This window comes from Bombina bombina, chromosome 1 (assembly GCF_027579735.1).
Source record: "Bombina bombina isolate aBomBom1 chromosome 1, aBomBom1.pri, whole genome shotgun sequence".
Lineage (NCBI taxonomy): Eukaryota > Metazoa > Chordata > Amphibia > Anura > Bombinatoridae > Bombina > Bombina bombina.
In genome coordinates, this window is record NC_069499.1 from 417,363,309 (window position 1) to 417,387,183 (window position 23,875).

The 23,875-nt window shown below is 38.4% G+C and overlaps 1 protein-coding gene across 2 annotated transcripts in view; it reads left to right on the forward strand.

Annotated features, from left to right (window-relative positions):
* The first annotated feature begins 9,979 nt into the window (after positions 1 to 9,979).
* MARCHF7 (membrane associated ring-CH-type finger 7) overlaps positions 9,980 to 23,875 on the forward strand; it is a 178,157-nt gene continuing 164,261 nt past the window's right edge. The window contains exons 1-2 of one of the 2 annotated variants that reach the window (XM_053698346.1): positions 9,980 to 10,047; positions 10,849 to 11,047. The gene's annotated coding sequence lies outside the window, so the exon portion shown is untranslated. The remainder of the gene's footprint in view (positions 10,048 to 10,848; positions 11,048 to 23,875) is intronic. The other variant, XM_053698345.1, reaches the window with a different exon arrangement.

Here is a 23,875-nt window from a genome sequence, read left to right on the forward strand (position 1 = left end):
CTCCATCCTCAACCCGAAAAGGCCCCACAAGCTCATCTTTGATGATACCAGCCCAAACCAGTACTCCACCTCCACCTTGCTGGCGTCTGAGTCGGACTGGAACTCTCTGCCCTTTACCAATCCAGCCACGGGCCCATCCATCTGGCCCATCAAGACTCACTCTCATTTCATCAGTCCATAAAACCTTAGAAAAATCAGTCTTGAGATATTTCTTGGCCCAGTCTTGACGTTTCAGCTTGTGTGTCTTGTTCAGTGGTGGTCGTCTTTCAGCCTTTCTTACCTTGGCCATGTCTCTGAGTATTGCACACCTTGTGCTTTTGGGCACTCCAGTGATGTTGCAGCTCTGAAATATGGCCAAACTGGTGGCAAGTGGCATCTTGGCAGCTGCACGCTTGACTTTTCTCAGTTCATGGGCAGTTATTTTGCGCCTTGGTTTTTCCACACGCTTCTTGCGACCCTGTTGACTATTTTGAATGAAACGCTTGATTGTTCGATGATCACGCTTCAGAAGCTTTGCAATTTTAAGAGTGCTGCATCCCTCTGCAAGATATGTCACTATTTTTGACTTTTCTGAGCCTGTCAAGTCCTTCTTTTGACCCATTTTGCCAAAGGAAAGGAAGTTGCCTAATAATTATGCACACCTGATATAGGGTGTTGATGTCATTAGACCACACCCCTTCTCATTACAGAGATGCACATCACCTAATATGCTTAATTGGTAGTAGGCTTTCGAGCCTATACAGCTTGGAGTAAGACAACATGCATAAAGAGGATGATGTGGTCAAAATACTCATTTGCCTAATAATTCTGCACTCCCTGTATATAGGAATATCTGCTCTATATACGGTATATGTGTATACATATGTATTTATATGTTTATATGTGTGTGTGTATATATATATATCTGTAAATACATATATAAACATATAAATAAATATGTACATACATATATATATATATATATATATATATATATACTGTATATACATATATTTAAATATGTATATGTATGTATCTCTATGTTAAAGCCATTTGCCTGCCTTTTTTTTTCTAACACTTGAGACTTCATATTTTTGAGCCCTTATAACTTTCTTATTCAATATTTTTTTTAAATATTTTTTATTAGATGGTGTTATTATGAGTGTAAATGTACTTTTACATGTATTTTTTATGTGTTTTCTGACACTTTTTTGACTCGCGAAAAAGTTAACCAGTTCTCCGAGGTCAGGCTATCCCAACGTGCGCTAAGTTCAATTGCACTCAAGCAATTGCGTTTACTTTAAACTTGTAATACGCACAATACATCTGAAGCACGCAAACAGTTGCGATAAACCCAATATTACTTGAACTTTACTTTTATTGTGGCCCTTGTAGTCTGGCCCTAAATATGATATAAACTTGATGCAGTACTACAACAGAAAGACGAATGGTTTGAGTCATGACCCTATCACTCCATTAATGATCCCATAACCAATGGGTTTTCCATATAAAGCTGTAACAGAGGCTGGATACTGCTTGCTCATAAAGGGACATTAATCTGCTTGGTACAGTAGCACGGTTACTACTCAGCTATTGTTTTCCCTCCTGTACCTGCAGCTCTATTTAAATTTGTTCTCTTATTTTGCCTCATTACAGAATCTAGTTGGTAAAGCTCTACATTTTATACTGGGCGCCACCATCTTGTAGCTCCCGTATTGTTGCATCCTGTGATAGGAGCAGTGCATTTGCACAGATCTGCTTTTTGACAGCTGTACCTTTCACTTCAGTTTAGTTCACATAATAGCAGCAGGAGCCTTACATTTTTGTAGTTTGTTTTTACATAACAAATATAAGCTCAGAGATCGCGGCACCAAGTATGAAGATGCAGAGTTTCACTAATACTTGTAAGGGGTTAAAATAAGAGAATTACTTTGAAGACAGCTGCAAGCACAAGAGGAAAAACAATAGCACAGTGAGTGATAACCATTGTTTTGTAGTTGTACTCAGCAATTTAATGTCCCTTTAAGAGGTATGGAATAAAGATTTGTCCGAGATTGACTAAAGTGATAGTAAATTCTAGCGTTTGGGAAACGCTAGGATTTACCAGGGGAACAAATTATTATAATCATGTATTTGTAGAGCACCAACAGATTCTGCACTGCTTAAAGGGAACTTTTAGTCATGAAGTATAAAATACTTAATGCTGAAAGTTCCTTTATTTGTCTGAAGCGTTCGCCATGCTGAGCTCCTCAGGCAGCCCGCGGCAAAACGCTATTTTTCAGTGAGGTGACATTTCCACCTCTTAGCTAATAGCCATGCGGAACAGCTGGCATTGTGCCAGATAGCTAGCATGCTATTGGCTAAAATCCCCTCCGTGATAAAATAGCATTCTGTTGTGGGCTGTCTGAGGTGCTCAGCGCGGCGAATGCTGCAAATAAAGCAACTTTCAGCATTAAGTATTTTATACTTCATGACTGAAAGTCCCCTTCATTTTCTGCATTGGTAAATCCTGGTGTTCCACAAACGCTAGGATTTACTATTACTATAATTATCAGTATTGTCATGAGGCCTGAATCATCAAAATGCTTGTTTATAGAGATATGAATGTTACAGGGACTAGAACTTAATTTGAGTAGTTCTTGTGCTTCTAATATGTGATTTTTAGAAGTACAACAAGGCAAGGGTGGGTGTTGTTTGGATCACCTCAGCTTTTCTTTCTGAAAAGTGGGCAGCTATTAGAAGGAACATGGAGATCAGACTATCTAGTATACAGACATCCCAACCTGCAAAAACTCATTTCAGAGAGGTGGTTTCACCCGCTACTGCGCCACTACCCCCCCCTCCCAATTATATATAGGACACCTTGAAACCCTAAATAAGATAGAGAGTGATTTATCATTAAAGTAGCTTCCCACTAAAGTCACATTAAAAAAATGTAGCTTTATTGCACAACCACATACAACAAACCTATTTTCTAGTGATCATACTCTTGTTGAATGCTTAAATATTTTAGAATACAAAGTTTAATTACGTGCAGTAAATAAGGTAGCATTTGTGTTTTTATTTTATTAGAATCAGTGGGGGGCATTTTGGTTACTGATGCATGCTTTAAGGGTTCTATAACGTCCCAGCAACTAAAGGCATTCCTTAAAGGGACAGTCTACAATAGAATTGTTATTGTTTTAAAAGATAGATAATCCCTTTATTACCCATTCCCCAGTTTTGCATAACCAACACAGTTATATTAATATACTTTTAACCTCTGTGATTACCTTGTATCTAGGAACCTTCTTCCAGCCCCCTGATCACATGACTGTGACTGTTTATTATCTATTGTCTTGCATTTAGCATTGTATTGTGCTAAACCTTAAATAACTTTCTGTGCCTGAACACAGTGTTAATCTATATGGCCCACGTGTACTTTTAGTCTCTTTCACCTAGATTACAAGTTTTGCGGTAACAGGGGTGCGGTGCTAACAAGCATTTTTTTCTCACCGCTCACTTAAGACAACGCTAGTATTACAGGTTTTTCAAAACCCGGCGTTAGCCTCAGAAAAGTGAGCATAGAGCAAAATTTTGCTCCATATCTCACTGTAATACCAGCGCTGCTTACGGTAGCGGTGAGCTGGCTAAACGTGCTCGTGCACGATTTCCCCATAGGAATCAATGGGGGAGAGCCGGCTGAAAAAAAGTCTAACACCTGCAAAAAAGCTGCTTTCAGCTTCTAACGCAGCCCCATTGATTCCTATAGGGAAATAGATTTTATGTCTACATCTAACACCCTAACATGAACCCCGAGTCTAAACACCCCTAATCTTACACTTATTAACCCCTAATCTGCCGCTCCTGATATAGCCGACACCTGCATTATATTATTAACCCCTAATCTGCCACTACGGACACTGCCGCCACCTACATTATACTTATGAACCCCTAATCTGATGCCCCCAGCATCGCCGAACCCTACATTATATTTATTAACCCCTAATCTGCCGCCCCCAATGTCGCAGACACCTACTTTTTATTTATTAACCCCTACTCTGCCGCCCCCAATGTTGCTGCCACCTAACTACACTTATTAACCCCTAATCTGCCGCCGCCAACGTCGCCGCCACTATAATAAATATATTAACCCCTAAATCTAAGTCTAACCCTAACACCCCCCTAACTTAAATATAATTTAAATACATCTAAATAAAATTACTATTATTAACTAAATAATTCCTATTTAAAACTAAATACTTACCTATAAAATAAACCCTAAGCTAGCTACAATATAACTAATAATTACATTGTAGCTATCTCAGGGTTTATTTTTATTTTACAGGCAGCTTTGTATTTATTTTAATTAGGTAGAATAGTTATTAACTATTTAATGACTTCCTAGTTAAAATAAATACAAATATACCTGTAAAATAAATCCTAACCTAAGTTACAATTACACCTAACACTACACTATCATTAAATAAATTACCTAAACTAACTACAATTAATTACAATTAAATTAAATAAACTAAAGTACGAAGAAAAAAAACACTAAATTACAGAAAATAATAAAATAATTACAAGAATTTTAAACTAATTACACCTAATCTAATCCCCCTAATAAAATAAAATAAAAAAAATAAAATAATAAAAATCCCTACCCTATACTAAATTACAAATAGCCCTTAAAAGGTTTTTTTGCGGGGGATTGCCCCAAAGTAATCAGCTCTTTTACCTGTAAAAACAAAATACAATACCCCCCAACATTAAAACCCACCACCCACACACCCAACCCTACTCTAAAACCCACCCAATCCCCCCTTAATAAAACCTAACACTACCCCCTTGAAGATCACCCTACCTTGAGACGTCTTCACCCAACTGGGCAGAAGTGGTCCTCCAGACGGGCAGAAGTCTTCATCCAGACGGCATCTTCTATCTTCATCCATCCGGAGCGGGTCCATCTTCAAGCCATCCGACGTGGAGCATCCTCTTCCATCCGATGACTAACAATAAATGTCGGTACCTTTAAGTGACGTCATCCAAGATGGCGTCCCTTCAATTCTATCAGCCAATCGGAATTAAGGTAGAAAAAATCCTATTGGCTGATCCAATCAGCCAATAGGATTGAGCTTGCATTCCATTGGCTGTTCCAATCAGCCAATAGAATGCGAGCTCAATCCTATTGGCTGATTGGATCAGCCAATAGGATTGAACTTCAATCCTATTGGCTGATTGCATCAACCAATAGGATTTTTTCTACCTTAATTCCGATTGGCTGATAGAATTCTATCAGCCAATCGGAATTGAAGGGACACCATCTTGGATGACGTCACTTAAAGGTACCGTCATTTAGTGTTAGTTATCGGATGGAAGAGGATGCTCCACATCGGATGTCTTGAAGATGGACCCGCTCCGCTACGGATGGATGAAGATAGAAGATGCCGTCTGGATGAAGACTTCTGGCCGTCTGGAGGTCCTCTTCTGCCCGGATCGGATGACCACTTCTGCCCGGTTGGGTGAAGACGTCTCAAGGTAGGGTGATCTTCAAGGGGGTAGTGTTAGGTTTTATTAAGGGGGGATTGGGTGGGTTTTAGAGTAGGGTTGGGTGTGTGGGTGGTGGGTTTTAATGTTGGGGGGGTATTGTATTTTTTTTTACAAGTAAAAGAGCTGATTACTTTGGGGCAATGCCCCGCAAAAAGCCCTTTTAAGGGCTATTTGTAATTTAGTATAGGGTAGGGATTTTTATTATTTTGGGGGCCTTTTTTTATTTTATTAGGGGGATTAGATTAGGTGTAATTAGTTTAAAATTCTTGTAATTATTTTATTATTTTCTGTAATTTAGTGGTTTTTTTCCCGTACTTTAGTTTATTTAATTTAATTGTAATTAATTGTAGTTAGTTTAGGTAATTAATTTAATTATAGTGTAGTGTTAGGTGTAATTGTAATTTAGGTTAGGGTTTATTTTACAGGAATAATTTGTACTTATTTTAACTAGGAAGTTATTAAATAGTTAATAACTATTTAATAACTATTGTACCTAGTTAAAATAAATACAAAATTGCCTGTAAAATAAAAATAAACCCTGAGATAGCTACAATGTAACTATTAGTTATATTGTAGCTAGCTTAGGGTTTATTTTATAGGTAAGTATTTAGTTTTAAATAGGAATAATTTATTTAATTGTAGTAATTTTGTTTAGAATATTTTAAATTATATTTAAGTTAGGGGGGTTAGGGTTAGACTTAGGTTTAGGGGTTAATACATTTAATATAGTGGCGGCGACGTTGGGATCGGCAGATTAGGGGTTAATAAATGTAGGTAGGTGTCGGCGATGTTAGGGATGGCAGATTAGGGGTTAATAAAATTAAACTAGTGTTTGCGATGCGGGAGTGTGGCGGTTTAGGGGTTAATATATTTATTACAGTGGCAGCGATGTCCGGTCGGCAGATTAGGGGTTAAAAAAATTATTTAACTGTTTGCAATGTGCGGGGGGCCTCGGTTTAGGGGTTAAAAGGTAGTTTGTGGGTGTTAGTGTACTTTTTAGCACTTTAGTTAAGAGTTTTATGTTACGGCGTTAGCCAATAAAACTCTTAACTACTGACTTTTAAATGCGGTATCAGTCTTGACAGGAGAGGCTGTACCGCTCACTTTTTCCAAGACTCGTAATACCGGCGTTAGGCAAATCCCATGGAAAGATAGGATACGCAATTGACGTAAGGGGATTTGCGGTATGCTCGAGTCGCGTAATACCAGCGGGCGTTAAAAAGCAGCGTTGGGACCTCTCAACGCTGCTTTTTAACCCTAACGCAAGACTCGTAATCTAGCAGTTTGTGTTCAAAATAAATTTAAAAAACATGTGATAAGAGGCAGCCCTCAAGGGCTTAGAAAGTAGCATATGAGCCTCCCTAGGTTTAGTGTAAACTAAGAATATCAAAAAAGGAAAAAGTGTAGGTCTGCAAACTACTTAAAAATCAAACACTTTATTAAATTACAAAATTAAAAAAGAGTTGGTGGAGTAATCACAGCATGTAACAGGATTACAGAATGCAGCCAAGCAAACGTCTGACCGGTTTCGGTCTCACAGGACCGTAATCATAGACATAATATGACACACATGTAGTCACCTTTAAAAGGAGCTAAAACCACAGTGATTGGTTAATAACAATTGCTACGTAATGATACACTCTATAGTAATTAGCAAACTTAGATATATTGACAGAAAAACTAAATGCTAACCCACATATTAGGACTAAATGTAGAACCTGGTTGATGTGTTAGATATTAACCCCTAGGTGATAGCAATACACAGAACAAATTATAATGCACACCCAAAAGCAAAAAAAACAAAAGAATGGCACCAGTAACCCACTATTAATTTTAGCATGGTAATAGATATTAAAGGTACATAAACATCCTAATATAATATATACAACCTAACAAAGACAAAGACAAAGAAAAAACCCCACTACCTCACATTATGTACAGCTCTTATGTATGAACAACTAATATTTCCAGAGACAATTTAAAATTTCCAATTCAAAATAGAAAAAGATTTTTCTTTAAAACTAGAAATATAAATTGGAAATAAAAGATAATGGATTAGGAGCATAAATTAATCCCTAAAAAGGAAGAGTACTATTTAAACATATCTAGGACCCACCCACACTAGTATGTGGCACTTTTTAGTGAGGATCAATTTCTAGAAGTATGGACAAATAATGGGCACCTGTCTACACATAATGCTAACATGGACATGTGAAAAAAAGGGGGACATGAGACTATGAACTAAACTGAGTGAGCATATCCCCATGGCATCAATTCATGATCACCTTATCTATGCCAGAAGTTAACTATGTCATGTTCGGAATTGAATCCCACTGGCACCAAGCAAGTAAGCCTGAATATCCAGTAGGTTTCTTGTCTACATAAGTTGGACAGCCTGTCTCCTCCCCTAGGGGTTCTTGGGATCTGCTCAATCGCTTGCCATTTGAAGGTTGTGACATCTCCATAGTGAAAATCCAAAAAATGTCTGGAAAGGGCCGAGCACGGTTTCTCACCAGAAATATAGGATAAATGCTCCCTAATTCTGGTTCCCTTCTCCTGTGAATGACGACTAACCGGGGTAACCAGGCACGACACTGCTAGGGGTGAGTGAAATATCAACGGCTTGTGCCGCAATTTTCTATCTTGACCCAGGCTGTCCTGGAAGTTTGTTAGCCAGAAGTTTTGGTGCATAAGACATACTGATCTATAGCCATTCACCTGGTCTGTGATATATACGGAAGGTGTATAGGCTAAGTGTGTCTCACCAGAGGATAAAATGCATGATGTTTATTAAGTCTCACCCCTTTGAGCTATTACACTACATGTGCTTCTTGGATGGTCTAATCACCTTGACGAGTGACTGTTTTGCTTTTTTCCAGATACCACAGATTGACACCTTTATGTTCATATTTTTATTGTAAACTAAGAATACCAAGAGAAAAAAGCAAATTTGATGATAAAAGTAAATTGGAAAGTTTATTTAAATTACATGTCCTCTCTGAATAATGAAATTTTAATTTTAACTAGACTGTTCTTTTAAAGAAACACTTTTCTGGATTTGGGCCACATTGGATAATGGTGCTTGGAGTTTCAGGGAGATTGTATTCCATTTGCTGGCATCAGGGAGCCGCTATTACAATCAGGGAGACTCGCTGAACTTCAGGGAGAGTTGGGATGTCTGAGTATAGCAGGTGTATTGGTAGCTAAACTTTATTTGTTCAGATATACTTTATAATTACCATTCACCTGAGCTTCTGGGTTCCATGATCTCTCAGTGTGAGGAACTCAATTGTGTAATAAACGACAGTATGTCCTGGAGGTTAATGTCCTATAAACGTCAACCAGCTGTTTCCCTATGACACAGAACATCAAAATAATCAGTGAATGAAGCATAAAGTAAAGAGATGATATGTTAAATGCTGGATGGATTCTGAATGATCACGTATTTGCGGTCAGTGGTAAAGTATAGGTAAAACTTACGGAGAAAGCCCTGGCATTCCTTTGGGTACCTCAAGTGTACTTATCTGGCAATGCCATTTTGTACACTTACACTCTGGCTGGTTTGTTTAAATTGAAGAATTTAATGAAGCTCAAATAGTGCATGCTTGATTGGTGGAATTAAAAATCAGTTCTCTGTATTAATTCAGTTTTGTGATTAGTTAGCATTATGCTGTTTGGTTCAGCCTTTACATTCTGTAAGGTTCCATCTCTTGCAATATATAGGCCTTGATGTGTCTACTGGACCTTATAGAGAGGTAATGTTTGCATGGATAGAACAGGTACAGAAGCAGACTGGACTGGATCTTAGTCAGTAATGTAAAAACAGGAATGGACTTTGAAATATAGTAATCTGAAATTTAGAAAGATGGACCAGATCAGCAACTTTTTAAGAGAATAGGACAGAATCTTCTTCCTTCACAGGCACATGAGTGTACTACTATTGTGAGGAAAGGGAGGTACAACTTTGCATGGGCTGCATTATCATTGATAAATAAATAAAAAAATAGATGGTGACAGCTGGCTGACAAAGTTGAGGTAGGATTTAACCCCTTAATGACCACAATGTACCCTGTATGTCACTGGTCGTTAAGGGTTTTTCAGGACATAATAGCACAAGTCTAGCAAGAACACGCTATTAATGCCCTCCCTCCAGCAGGCTTTGTGGAATAGAGCAGTCTCAACGCTGGTGGTAAGACCGTGCTATAAAACAATCAAGTCCCAAAAAAAGGCCAGTGACATACAGGGTACGTCGCTGGTCCTTAAGGGGTTAAACTTAAAAGGTATACTTTTCTAGAGATCGTATTTAAACAAAACGTATGAAATGAATCTGTGTACAGTGCATAAATGTAAATGCACTTTATAAACCCAGTTTACTATAACTTTAAATCGAGCACTGACCTCATCCACATGCTTGAGGCAGTGAATATTGCTAACAGCAGTGTGGATGAATAGCTATATGGAGAAGCAAACAGTTCAGTACAGAGGGTGGTGGCTTTGAAGCCCCTTGGGGATACAGATACCATTCACGCACATAAGGTGAGAGGTTACAGGGTTACACTAGAATCATGTGACAGCCCTCATAATACTGGTGGATCTTTTTAGATATTATTGCATATATGCTGAGCTTTTCAGAATCTACAACAAAAATGAAAGAATGATATTAAAAAATGCAGTGGTCTGTTCCTCTGAAAACTGCAAAATTAGCTTCTAAGGCAGCTCAGACGTTCTTATCAAGGACCTGGGGAAGGGATACAAATAACGTAAAAAAAAGGACAGAATCCTAACTTTGTATTGTACAACATCTGTATATTCTGCACATGGTGTGGTGATGTGTGAACATTTATTTTTTAAATTATAGTTTCTTAAAACATTATCCTATGGTTATTTATATTACTACTATAAGTAGAGTTGCCAACTTTTTAAAGAAAATAAGGTACTAATGAATCTAAAAAAATTCAGTGGTTACTGAAAATAAAATCTGTGAACTCTGTTTCTCATTTAGACACAGTAGGAGTAAAGACGTTAACTATTAGATACATACAAATTAACTAAATAAGACTGCAAGATAAATATTTGAAATTAAGATTTTACATGTAAAAATAAGGGAGCCTGGGAGAATGTAAAAATGTTTGGGAAAATAAAGGAGATCCCTCGAAATAAGGAAGTGTTTGTAACCCTTGCTTATAACTCACAACTGAAACCTTATACACCTCCGTAGTTTTTTAAATAAACTTCAATATATTGATGTGTCGTAACATTCTGGGTATTTTAGCAAATTTTTATCAAAGTAGAAGCAGAAAATCTTCATTTGAACACTTTTCTGCTTACAATTTACAGTTCACCCACAACAAAAATGTCTGCCAATAGATTTTCATAACCCTTGCGTACCAGGAAGAATGCTGAGAGGAGTAGCTATCCGAGAATGCTTTTGACTCACTTCATCACGTAACTGTTGGAGGTGGTGCTATTTGACAATAAAAGTGGACGCCATATCTACGAGGGTCCAAAGGGGGCTGAAAGAAACATTACAAGAGAGGTGAGGGTGTACATTCGCTGCGTGTTGATGGGTTTTCTTTTTCTTCAGCTGCTTGCCACCGTTCTACGTTAATACTTGGCACCATGGGTCTTGGATCGCAACCTATTGCTATGTGATAAGTTGCAGGCCTTTTTGGCAGCCACCAGGTTAATGAAGAGGTTGAATATAGATATATATATATATATATCGGATTAATACTTTTCACAATAAGTTTTTAACATGTTCTATAAAAATTGTTTTCTACTGCGGGGTGAAAACAGCCATTTTGAAGCGGCCTACCGCTCTGTTGAGGAGTCAGCTTGTTTGCTGTCTGCTCTGTGGAGGTATTTGGGGAGGAGGCTATCAAATGCCCAAAGGGGAAAACAGTGGCTGCTTTGGTTTGCGCTTGCTCACACTTGGAAAGGTGTTTATATTTAACTGAGTTCTGTCACACTTTGCCCTGTGATACTTTGAAGGCGATTTGTCTCAGTACTTCCTGCATTGGTAATTTTTTTTTTTACTTTTTATATATGTGTTCGTGTTATATATCTTTGTGATAAAAAGTTGTATCGTTTCTTGGTACCGTATGTATGCATCCCAACTCTCCCTGAAGTTCAGGGGGTCTCCCTGATTGTAATAGCTGCTCCCTGATGCCAGCAAATGGAATGCAATCTCCCTGAAACTCCAAGTACCATGATCCAATGTGGCCCAAATTCAGAAAAGTGTTTCTTTAAGGAATGCTTTTAGTTGCTGGACATTATAGAACTCTCAAAGCATCAGTAACCAAAAAGCCCCCCACTGATTTTAATAAAATGAAACCCAAATACTACTTTATTAACTGCACATAATTAAACTTTGTATTCTAAAATATTTAAGCATTCAACAAGCGTACGGTCACTGAAATATAGGTTTGTTGTATGTGGTTGTGCAATAAAGCTACTTTTTTTTGTGTGTGACTTTAGTGGGAAGCTACTTTAATGATAAGTCTCTATCTTATTTAGGGTTTCAATTTGTCCAATATATAACTGGGAGGGAGGGAGGGGGGCGGTGCAGTAGCGGGTGAAGTCACCTCTCTGAAATGAGTTTTTGCAGGTTGGTTGTGTCCAAATTCTGGTTGGTCAACTTGGCTCAAAGCTCATTTATCCACATCTTGATAGTTTTATATAAACAAAACACGTTTGCAATATTTTTATTTATTTTGTCTCCTTTTTGTTATTTAGCAATTTCTTATTCTTAGAGCATGAGAAAACACCCTGCTGACTTATCAACTCTAACTCTGCTACATATGTTTCACTAATTGGCTTTAGCTGGTAACTGCAAAACCGAGTGCTTAATACTAATTTTATGGTAGTGGCTAGCCTTGCTGTCTGCAGACTAAATCCTGGATTGGCTGCTCCAGATAAGGCAAATGGTGGGTGCAGTTAGCCTTTTTACTGCAATTAGTAATCAATAGTTTATTTGTTTTTAAAACATTAAATGGATATGAAACCCCCAAAAAATACAATTTGAAACAACTTTCTAATTTACTTAGATTATTTATTTTGTTTCATTCTCTTGGTATCATGTGTTGAAGGAGCAGCAATGCACTACTGGTTTCTAAGTGAACAAATGGGTAAGCCAATATATGCATCCACCGATCAGCAGCTAGAACATAGGTTCTTTGCTGCTCCTGAGCTTTCCTAGACAAACTTTTCAGCAAAGGATAACAATAGAATGAAGCAAATTAAATAGAAGTAAATTGGGAAAGTTGTTTGGAATTGTATTCTCTATCTGAATCATGAAAGAAATGCTTTGGGTTTCATGTCCCTTTAAGACTTGGCTATGTTATTCTATAGCAACAGAACTTACTTGTGATTATACGTTGTTTACTGTCCCTTTTAAAGTTGCTTAAAGCAAAACCACTTCTAGCAGCAGGTTTTTTAAACTAGTGTTTTTTAAATGGATATGAAAACCAAATGTATGTATTTTTCTTTCTTTTTCTTTCATGATTCATATAGAACATGACATTTTAAACAACTTTCTAATTTACTTCTGTTTATTTCTTTGTTCTCTTTGTATCTTTGTTTAAAAAGCAGGAATGCAGATACCATTCTGCAAGCCCTACCCAGGGTGCTAAACCAAAAAATGGTCTGGCTCCTTAGCTTACATTCCTGCTTTTCAAATAAGGACACCAAGAGAACAGACAGAGGAAAAAAGGAGTGAATTAGAAAGTTGCTTAAAATACATTCTCTATCTGAATCATGAGAGAGAAAAAACTGGGGGATATATCTATCAAAGGTCTTAGGCCACCATGATAATCCATATTTATTCCGGTCTCTTGTACACTATATATATATCTATATATATCTCAGAAAAAACAAAGCGCACTCCTAGGGAACCTTTTTCAAATCCTTTTACTGGTGAACGTTTTCGGACATATCACGTCCGAAAACGTTCACCAGTAAAAGGATTTGAAAAAGGTTCCCTAGGAGTGCGCTTTGTTTTTTCTGTTTTGTATGCCTATTTTGCAGCACCCCCAGGGTATTGGAACATTTGTTAGCTTGGAGTGCAATCTGCTCTCAATATATATCTATATCTCAGAACAAAACGGCTTCTTCAAAAATCAGTATTTAGTGTGACCTCCCTTGACACTAAGCACATCTTTAACTATACCAGGCTTCTTTCAAATGGACACTATGGAGGCCATGACTGCCAGTGTTTTATCTGTTGGGTTTTCTCTCCAAATATGATTTCATTACACTATCAGTGTGCTTCGGATTGTTATCATGCTGAAAAATAAAGTAATTCCCAATCAGCGCTTTCCAGTCTGTACTTATCAGCATTCATGATCATCGATTCGGACAACATTGTCAACACCACTGGCAGAAATGCAGCCCCAAACTAGGACAGACCCTCCACCATGTTCATCTGAAGGCTGCATGCACTTTTCCATCTCTCTCCAATTCGTCTCATTTTCGATAATTAGACCCAAACATTTCAAACTTGGATAAGTCACTCCATAATATTCTTTTCCACTGATCTTCATTCCAATCTTTGTAAGCTTTAGCATATTTTAGCCTTTTCACCCTGTTCCCCCTTCCGAAAAAGGGGTTTCTTGGCTACTACCCTTTCACAAAGACTACTGCTGATCAAGCTTCTTCGGACTGTAAAAGGGTCAACTTGGCATTCAGATGAAGATGCCAGATGCTGAGCCAGGTCCTTGCTGGACGTCTTCCTGTCTCTCTCAAAGAAGAAACTCTGAGAAACTTCTCATCAGATTTTGAAAATTTTCTTGATTTTTTTTTTTCCCCTTGACCTCTCCTGATTCTTCAATTTTCTTTATAACCACTTGAATACTCGCATCTTGAGTATCTTGTTTGCCCCAAGGCAGAACGATGTGCGATCTCATCGCAGAAACTGTGTGTCTGCAGAAAGACCGGCCATAACAGTAAAAAAAAAAAAAAAAAAAGCCTGCACTTTTAATTTCTACCTGCAGGTGTCACTGTTCCGTTCTATCACAGTGTAAATATTTACTATGTTCCTCTTTTTGAATTTCCTACTACTTCCTGAACTCCAATGCGGTACAGGGAAACACCCATTGCAGAAAAGGTAAGTCAGGGCTTAACAAATATATGCTAGCAGTAAAGTAGCCAACCAATATACTTAGCAGACAGATTTAGTGTTTTTTTTTTTTTTTTTATTTTATTTTTTTTTTTTTATTTTTTTTTTTGTGTGCTTGTTGGGACTTTTGTAATGTAAGGCTCCCAACTATTACACTTTTTTTTTTTTTTTTTTTTTCCCAGCAAACTGCAGATGAGTCACTACTGATAGCCATTTTACAGCAATCTCTCTAGCTCATTCCAGATTACTCTGGAGTTTCCCTAAAGAGCACCATCTACTTTCTGGGTCCTAGGACCCTGATGGTCCTGGTATTTTTAGTTTTGGGTGTTACTTGGGGCTCTACAAATTCAGGCACATGCCTTCCTATCCCAGTCATTTTGTCACTGTACTATCTTATTCCACTTTAATTGTTGCCCAAACTTATCTGTGCTTTGAGTAATACAATCAGGAAATACGGATATAACAAGGTGTCCAGATAAAGACAGCCCCACATTTGTAGTAATACTGTCAGAAAAACAAACCTCTTATACCTCTAACAAATATATGCCTGTGCACTTGGAGCTTACGAGATCAAGATGCCTAAAATGGAATATCTGCCCATATATTCCTGAATCCCATAGGTTCCAAAGAACAGTGAGTGACTGTAGATTTCTTTCCTATAACATGGAGAGTCCACACTGTCATTCAAATTACTAGTGAGATTTAACTCCTGGCAAGCGGGAGGAGGCAAAGAGCACCCCAGCAAAGCTTTTAAGTGTAACTCCCCTTACCCATAATCCCCAGTCATTATCTTTGCCTCTGTCAATGGAGGATGTGCGAGTTTGGTGTCTGAAGATATTTAAAGGAACACTGAACCCACTTTTTTTTTTTTCTTCTATCGTGATTCAGGTAGAGCATGCAACTTTCTAATTTACTCCTATTAAATTCTTTTTATTCTCTTGGTATCTTTATTTGAAATGCAAGAATGTAAGTTTAGATGCCGGCCCATTTTTGGTGAACACACACTTGTTCTTGCTGATTGGTGGGTAAATTAACCTACCAATAAACAAGTGCTTTCCATGGTTCTGAACCAAATAAATAGCTTAGATGCCTTCTTTTTCAAATAAAGAAAGCAAGAGAAAGAAGAAAAATTGATAATAGGAGTAAATTAGAAAGTTGTTTTAAAATTGCATGCTCTATCTGAATCACGAAAAAAAATTGGGTTCAGTGTCCCTTTAATCCCTTCTATGGGTACTTATCCATGCAAGCAAGGATTAGGGTCTAGCTGTGTTCATGTCAATCTCTTTAGTAAGAGTAGTGGTGGCTTTTAGCAGTTAAAAGGTGGCAATGTTGTCTTTGCTTTAATTTTTATTTTTTCCCCACAAGAAAAAGTATATAAACAAAATATATATATATATATATATATATATATATATATATATATATATATATATATATAATTTTTTTTTTTTTTTTTTTTTCTGGATTCACTGTGGTACAGTATCAAATCAATGCATGTTTTACATTATCACATTCCTCTTTCTAACAATCTCTTTTGTCAGTCAACGATACTTCAATAAGGCTTGTATTAGAGACAAATATAACCATCTATCAAGGAGACTAAAACTAGCCTAACAGCTAAAATTCAATCAAAAATAATTTAACCAAATACTCTAACTTTGCTCACTCTCTTAGCTATCATTCATCACTTGGTTTATCGCTGTATACCTTGTACAGAAGATCCATTCTGAGTAATTCCCTATTGTTGGTTCCAGACCCGTCCTTCCTACTAATGTCATTAAATCATATACCAATTAGAGATTCTTCCCATAAAAACTTTATATTACGAATATCATCCAATTTATGTCGTTTGAGAAATCTTTGTTCTTCTAATGTAAGTTGTCACGGATACTGGACTGTAGAGATTGAACCCCTACAACCTCGCCCCTGTTTCTCAGTGGTTTTGGGCTCCTCAGAGCAACCACAATCTCCAGAAGCTTTTTGTTTGCTTTTGTTGGCTTGTTTTTGTGTTAAGAGAAGAGCTGGTCTATGACCGGGAAAACCCTCCTAGGCTGGCCGGGCTCCTGGAACTCCCGGTTGGCCACCTCACAAAGGACACCTGCCTAAACCCTCTCAGGCTGGCGGGCTCCTGGAACTCCCGGTCGGCCGCAGGACACCCGCTAACTTTACTCCTGGTCGCTCCAGCAGCCCTTTGCCCTAGAGCTCTGCTCTTTTTAGGGATTGGTAGCCCCTAAGAAGGACAAGAGCTGGGGAAATTATTGGAAGGGAGCTCCTTTTGGGAACCGGGGGTTTTGGACACCCCTAACCCCATAATTTCAATGGACTTCAACTCTGGTCCCCAGTAACGAATCATGCTGATTTTTTAGACTGTGCCTTTAAAATGACACCCTGGAAGTGCCACCGGGATCACCCCAAAACCGCCACCCCTGTGTCCAGGGACTGTGGCTGCTATGGAGGTGCTGGTCCGTCTGGAGGGATGGGAATGGCGGGAAAATTGTGGGATTGTCCTTTGTCTTATCAAGATGAGATGTGTGTTTTCAATAAAATCAGTTCTTATTTCACCTGAATGCTAGTCTGTCTAGTCATTTAGGTGGGCTCCTGCTAGAATCACTTTCCTGGGCTACATAGCAGCTTGTTCCAGGTAGTGGAAGGACCTGTTTGGCGGAGCTACCCAGCCGGGGTAGCCAGGGATCCGTCACATAAGTAAATCGGATATTTTCTCCGTCAACATGCGACCCATTAGTGTGTTGTGAGTTTTCCACTTCAGTGCTATTAAAGCTTTAGCTCCATTCAGCCCTATCGGTAGTAGGGTCCGTCTCAGTCTACATGCGATTTTTGGTAGGTCCTTTTAAGAGAGCTATTCTAGGGGTTAGGACAAAGTCCGTAGTCAAGATTTTTTTAAAGTGTGTATCTATTCCCTCACACAGCGGTTTAATTTTAACACAACCCCACCACATGTGCTTGTAACATTCCCTAATGTTACAGCCTCTCCAACATTTGTTGCTGGCTGTGCTATATATTAAGTGTAGGTGTCAAGTACCATCTTAAGACTACCTTGAAATTAAGTTCCAACAGTTGTGGGGAGGTAGAAGCTTGTCTAGTATTAAATATCCTGTTCCATTCCTTCCTGTCCAAGTGCACTCCCAAGTCATCGTGCCACATGATCGTGTATGCTGAGTAGTTTGTCTTTCAGGCATTGTAGTAATTTTCTTGAGGGACAAGGCATGCAGCGTTATTATCATAGTATAGCATAGCTTTTCTAAAGGAGTCGATTCCCTCGAGTTTTCAGTTCTGAATGGTGAAGTTTGTATAAAGTGTAACAGTTGTGCATACTTGAGCCAACTAGAGTAGTTACCTCCTGCTACCTCTCCCAGATCCCTTCTATCCAATAAGGTACCCTCCAAAATAAAGTCCTTTATGGGGGTAGTATAGCCCCACTCCGTCTGTCTCTGATAGCCCTTATCCAAACCACCTATAAGTTCTGCATTTATGGGTATGGGAAAAAGTGGTGACCTAATCCCGTAACATGCTTATTTTGTGTAATAATGTTGTCCCATGTGACAAACACATTTTTATATATCTCGTAATCTGAGCTCTGTGGGGGGCCTCTAAGCCTTCGGTACCCAGCATAGTGTCCCTACTGATGGAACCCTTAAAATGTAATAATCCAATGCCACCCATGCTTTAGTTTGTCCCTCCCCATGCCAATATAATATTCTTTGTAAGGTAATGGCTTCCAAATATCTAGCTATACATGGCAGTCCTAAACCTCTATTTCTAGTGGCTCTATACATCGTGTCTTTACCGACTCTAGGTTTACTTTGACCCCAAACACACTTATGTTTCTGTATTTGAGCTATGAACCAGTTAGGTACTCCTATTGGGAGCGCTTGCATTATATAGAGAATCCTAGGTAAAGTTGTCCTTTTTTTATACACTGGACACGCCCCCACCAGCCGAATTGGCTTTACCTCCCATTTTTTTAGATCTTGTTGTACTGTATTCAGCAATGTCAGGAAATTGCTGTTGAATAAAGTTGTCTCTGATGTCGAGAGCTGGATCCCTAAGTATTTTAGTGACTTAATTTGAAAGGACATATTTTAGCTAGTGTTTGATATTCCCTATGGGGCAGTGAAATGTTTAGCAGTTCTGATGTTTGTGGATTAACTAAGAAGTTGGAAAACTGGCCAAAATTGTTTAAGCTCTAATATTGCCGGGATTGTAATTGCTGGCGATGTTGTTGTGAAGAGCACATCATCTGCGCATAACCCAACTTTGAAACTATTGGCCTACGTTGATACCTTTTTTATTTTTAATAGTATTATTTGCTCTGATGTGTGCTGCCATGATCTTCATGGTCAGTATAAAAAATGTAGGGGACAGGAGACACCCCTGTCTTGTTCATTTCCTAATGTTGAAAGATTTAGAGAGCAGACAGTTTGCTTTTACCTTTGCAGCTGGCGGAATACAAACTAAGGATCCATATTATCATATTGGGGCCAATTCCAAATGTTGATAATGTTTCTTTTAAAAATTGCCAATTGATCCGATCAAACGCTTTTTCCGCGTCGGTCGCGAGGATCACCGCCAGTATAGCCTTTTTGGAATAGGACATCAGCGTCGGGGTTCTAACACTATTGTCCATTTCCTCTCTGCAGGGGACAAAGCCCACTTGATCAGTGGACAATGTCTCCCAGAAGACCCGTCAAACACTGTACAAGAATTTTCCCCAATATCTTTACGTCTGTATTTAACATAGATTGGCCTGTAGCTGCCCGGGTTTGTAGGCAGTTTATTTCTTTTCGGTATAACTGAGATGTGCCAATAGCATTTCTTTGGGTAGCTCCTGTCCACTGTCTAATTTTTAAAAAGATGTTGTAGGTGTGGTGCAATTATTTCTTAAAATTTTTTGTAGTATGAGTTTGTAAACCCGTCCGGCCCTGGACTTTTCCCGGAAGGTAAACTTGCGATTGCTTTTAGAATTTCTTGTAATGTGTTTTGGCTGCTCCTAATTTATCTTTGTCGCTATTCATTAATTTAGGGACATCCGCTGTCTTAAGGTATTCCTTCATTTTTTTCCAGATGCTCTGGATCCTCACATGTGCTGAGATTGTACACTTTTTCATAATATGTACCAGAGGTTTGCTATTTCCTGGCTTTTATGTATATATGTTGTCTGAAGTTTTATCTGTGTTTTAATCAATTGTCTTTAAAAATCTCGCCAAGGACGCGCCTGCTCTTATTCTCATAGAAAAAGGACTTTCTAAGGTATGAGGCTTTTCTTTGAGCTTCTTTTAGTAAGAGTGTAAATCTTGTCTCATTAGCAAGCTGTAAAAGTGTTTTTATTTTTCAGATTGTTCTTATGTTTAAGTTCCAGGCTCCTAATCTGTCAAGGAAACTATGGTGGCTTTATATATTTTCCACTTGTATAACTTAATTTTAATACATTCCCTCCTTATTACCGCCTTATGTGCCTCCCGCACGCTCCCTGGGGAAGAATCTGCTATAGTGTTAATTTAAAATTAAAGCAATTTGTCTATAGATTCTAAGGTATCTGGGTAATGCAACAATGAATCATCCATCCTCCATTGAAACGGGATCAACGGTCAGTCTGGCCAGTCTACCTCGGCATATACTTCCGAATGGTCTGATCACACCTTTAGGCTGAATATCGGATTCTCTTAATTGTGAGAGGTGATTCCGATCTATGAACAAATAATCCAGTCTGGTGTAGACCGACCAAGGGTGTGAGAAAAAGGTATAATTGTGCTGGGTTGGATGCTGCACTCTGTGTCTATTATGCCTAATTGTTCTATAAATCTGTACACTATATTATGGGGTCTAGCTTGGGGTTGGGTGTGTCCTGAGGACGCGTCCAGTTTCGGGTCAAGCGTGACATTCAGGTCACCACCTAAAATCAAAACTCCTTTTTTATGTTCCATCACCAGGGATGAGAGCCGTTGAAAGAACCTATGCCTCCCAGAATTGGGAGTGTATGTGTTTACCAGCGTTACTGGTCTATTAAAAAGGCCTACCAAGATCAATATTCTCTCCTCACTATCTGTCACCCTATTTAATATCTGAAAATGTAGTAGTTTATGAAAAAGGATTACAACTTATACCTTTGTGAAAGAATCCATTTGGGAAATCTTAAGATCTACATCTAGGCTCCGCTGATGTTAGGAAGGTATGTTTCCTGTAAAATATTATAGAATCCCTATGTTTAGCGAAACTCCGTAATGCTATGGATCTCTTTGTGGGAGAGTTAAAACCCTTGACATCTTGTGTTACTATGTTAATCTTTGTGTCATGCATGAGTCATATGTGAGAAGATGGACTGGTCTGCAGGATCATGGCGGTTGTCCTAACCTTCTCTACCAGGAAAGGGTCATGAGCATAACTGGAACCTCTTAGTGACATTTTATAATGCATAGGTAGACAGCATCTATTTACAAGTTTCTGGATAGTGAGCACTAAAAATAAACAATACATTGAAAATACAGACTAAACTGATGTTTCAAACATTCCCTATACTAAATAACATTGTGGAGCAGCTGATTGCTACTTCGTATTACAGGGGAGAAAAATTTGGCAAAATCAATTGCAGACCATCTCCTTTCAGGCATCCAAATGTGATTCAAAGTTTGAAAACCAAAATAAAATGTCAGTGCAGTGAATGTTCCATAGCAAGGAGCACTCCCTAATCTTTCCATGTTACAATGTTATTGTTTTGGTAAGGATCAGGCTGGATCCGAAGCTGCTTCCATTGTCAATTTTGACCACAAGGCGGTATTTCGTCTCTTAGCTGGTATAGAGGTCCATCCTGAGCTTTGGGGTTTGGGTGTAGTTTTCTTTAATTGCTCATTTTGATCATTTACTGAAATCCTGGGGAGTGATGGTTGAGGGATATCCAATTTTTTGCAAAACTGCTTCAGGTCATCGGGTTTCTTATAAGTAAAGGTTTTATATTCTTTTGATACAATAATCGTAAATGGGAATCCCCACCTGTTCTGGATCCCCAAGTCCTGCTGGTGTAGCGTGAGTTATCTCGCCTCCTTCCGTTTTGCAAGTGTGATCGGACTCAGATCAGTATATATTTGGTTTGGGTCCTCACCAAATCTTATAGGAGCTTTTTTCCTCGCAGCTTGTAAAATGCGCTCTTTGTCCCCAAATTTATGATAGCACATGGTAATGTCTCTCGGCGCTGCTGTAGCCGTGGGCTTTGCCCTTAAGGCTCTATGTGCCATGTCCAAACTAATAGTGTCTCTTAAATCCGTACCCAGTAAGAATTTAAATAAGTAATGCAGATATGAAGAAATTTGAGCGGGGAGGATTTTCTCAGGGACCCTGCGTATCCTAAGATTACAACGGCAGCTCCTATTATCCAAGTCCAACTTGCATTATCAATTGGAGATGTCAGCAGATCATATGTCCTCTGCTTTAAAACAGCAGAATGAAATTGTAAACCAACTCTTCCGTGTGCTTTTCTAGGCAGAGCACTCAGTTTCCTAACTCGCTCATATCCCTTTTCACCTCGGCTATTCCATCTTTAATAACCTTGCTGACTTGTGTCATAAAAAATGAGATCAGATTTGGTTGTTAAATTTCTCAGGTCAGCCTTTGTAATGAGTGAATCTTCTCTAGCTTGTGAGGTGTTGGTTATATTATCAATTACAGAGGTTTCCCCCTCATCTGCAGATTGATGCTCCATAGATTTAAAATAGGAGTTAAAGGACCAGTAAACACAGCAGATTTGCATAATCAACAAATGCATGGTAACAAGACAATACAATAACATTTACTCTGAATTTCAAATGAGTAGTAGATTCTTTTCTAACACATTTCAAAGTTACATATATTTCCACTCCCCCGTACCATGTGATAGCAATCAGCCAATCACAAATGCATATACGTATAGTTTGAGTTCTTGCACATGCTCAGTAGGAGCTGATGACTCAAAAAAAGTGTAAATATAAAAGACTGTGCACATTTTTTTTAATGGAAGTAAATTGGAAAGTTGTTAAAAATTACATGCTGTATCTGAATCATGAAAATTTAATAAAACCTGAGTGTCCCTTTAAGTGTCCCTCCCGTTCGGTTTGAACACTTAGGAGTTTTTTTTGCCGCCATTGCAACGGTGCATAAAAGAATTCTGAGCTGAAGTGTATAATGCAAGACCCTTGATAGGATGCTCCAATAGAATCTTTTATTTTGCCACACTGTAAAAGTTTTATGTCCCCATTCACTGATCTCTGTACTTGTACAACCAAACCTTGTCTGTCCTGAGGTTTTAGCATTACAATCCCATTCAGCTGTCCTTAATGTTGCTACTGCTCTGCATATATAGCGACCAACACGCTTCTGGACCCAGCCCTTTCAGCTCTCTATCCCCTACAATATCGTTTCAGACTACTTTTTGGAGGATCTGCCTCTTCCAATGTGGCATTCCAAGAAGAAAGACTCACCCGGGGAACTCTTAAAATCCAAATTTCTTTATTTCCATTCACAATACATTAAAATTTCTTTCTTTGCAGCACAAGTAAAAAGGATTCTTCGTGCATCCGTTTGTCAGACACAAATGTTAATCCACTGAAGTAGCGTCAAGGGGTCAGCTGATGCGTTTCGGCCAGTAGCCGTAGTCAAAGCTGTTTGACCCCCTCACACACCTCCGTGTTATAAAACAAGTAGTAACACACCATTGGTTACAAAAAACATGCCGCTACTAGTTTCATTTAGTTACATTTTCCAATCTATTCAGCCAATGCTTTTATGTTTAATTTGTATTAACACTTTACGCTTAGTTTCATATTGCCGCTGCTAACACTGTTAACTCACATTTACTGTATTCTACTGATGCTTTATTATCTACCAAGATAAAAACCATGTTATACTGTTGGTGTTAGTCAATCATGTATTCTCACCATTCCTAAGCTGTTTATCTCCTACTCTCCATTAACCGTTAAATCCATAGTCCAGCATCATGTATTGAATAAGAACGTGACAGACATTTTGTGATTATACCTCGTACTTGGTGTTCTTTAAACTATCGTGGCTTAGTTGAGTGATTTGGTCTAAAACACCATAGGTTATTCTTATTAGTTTATTTTACGATTTAAAAAAAGTACACAACTGACAGGATTCGGGCCAGTGTCTCTGAGGAGGAGAGGAGCAGCGGTGAGTAACTACTAAGATATTATTCAAGCCTATATGCTGATACGAGTGTTATAGTTATACCGCAATTAAAAGCTC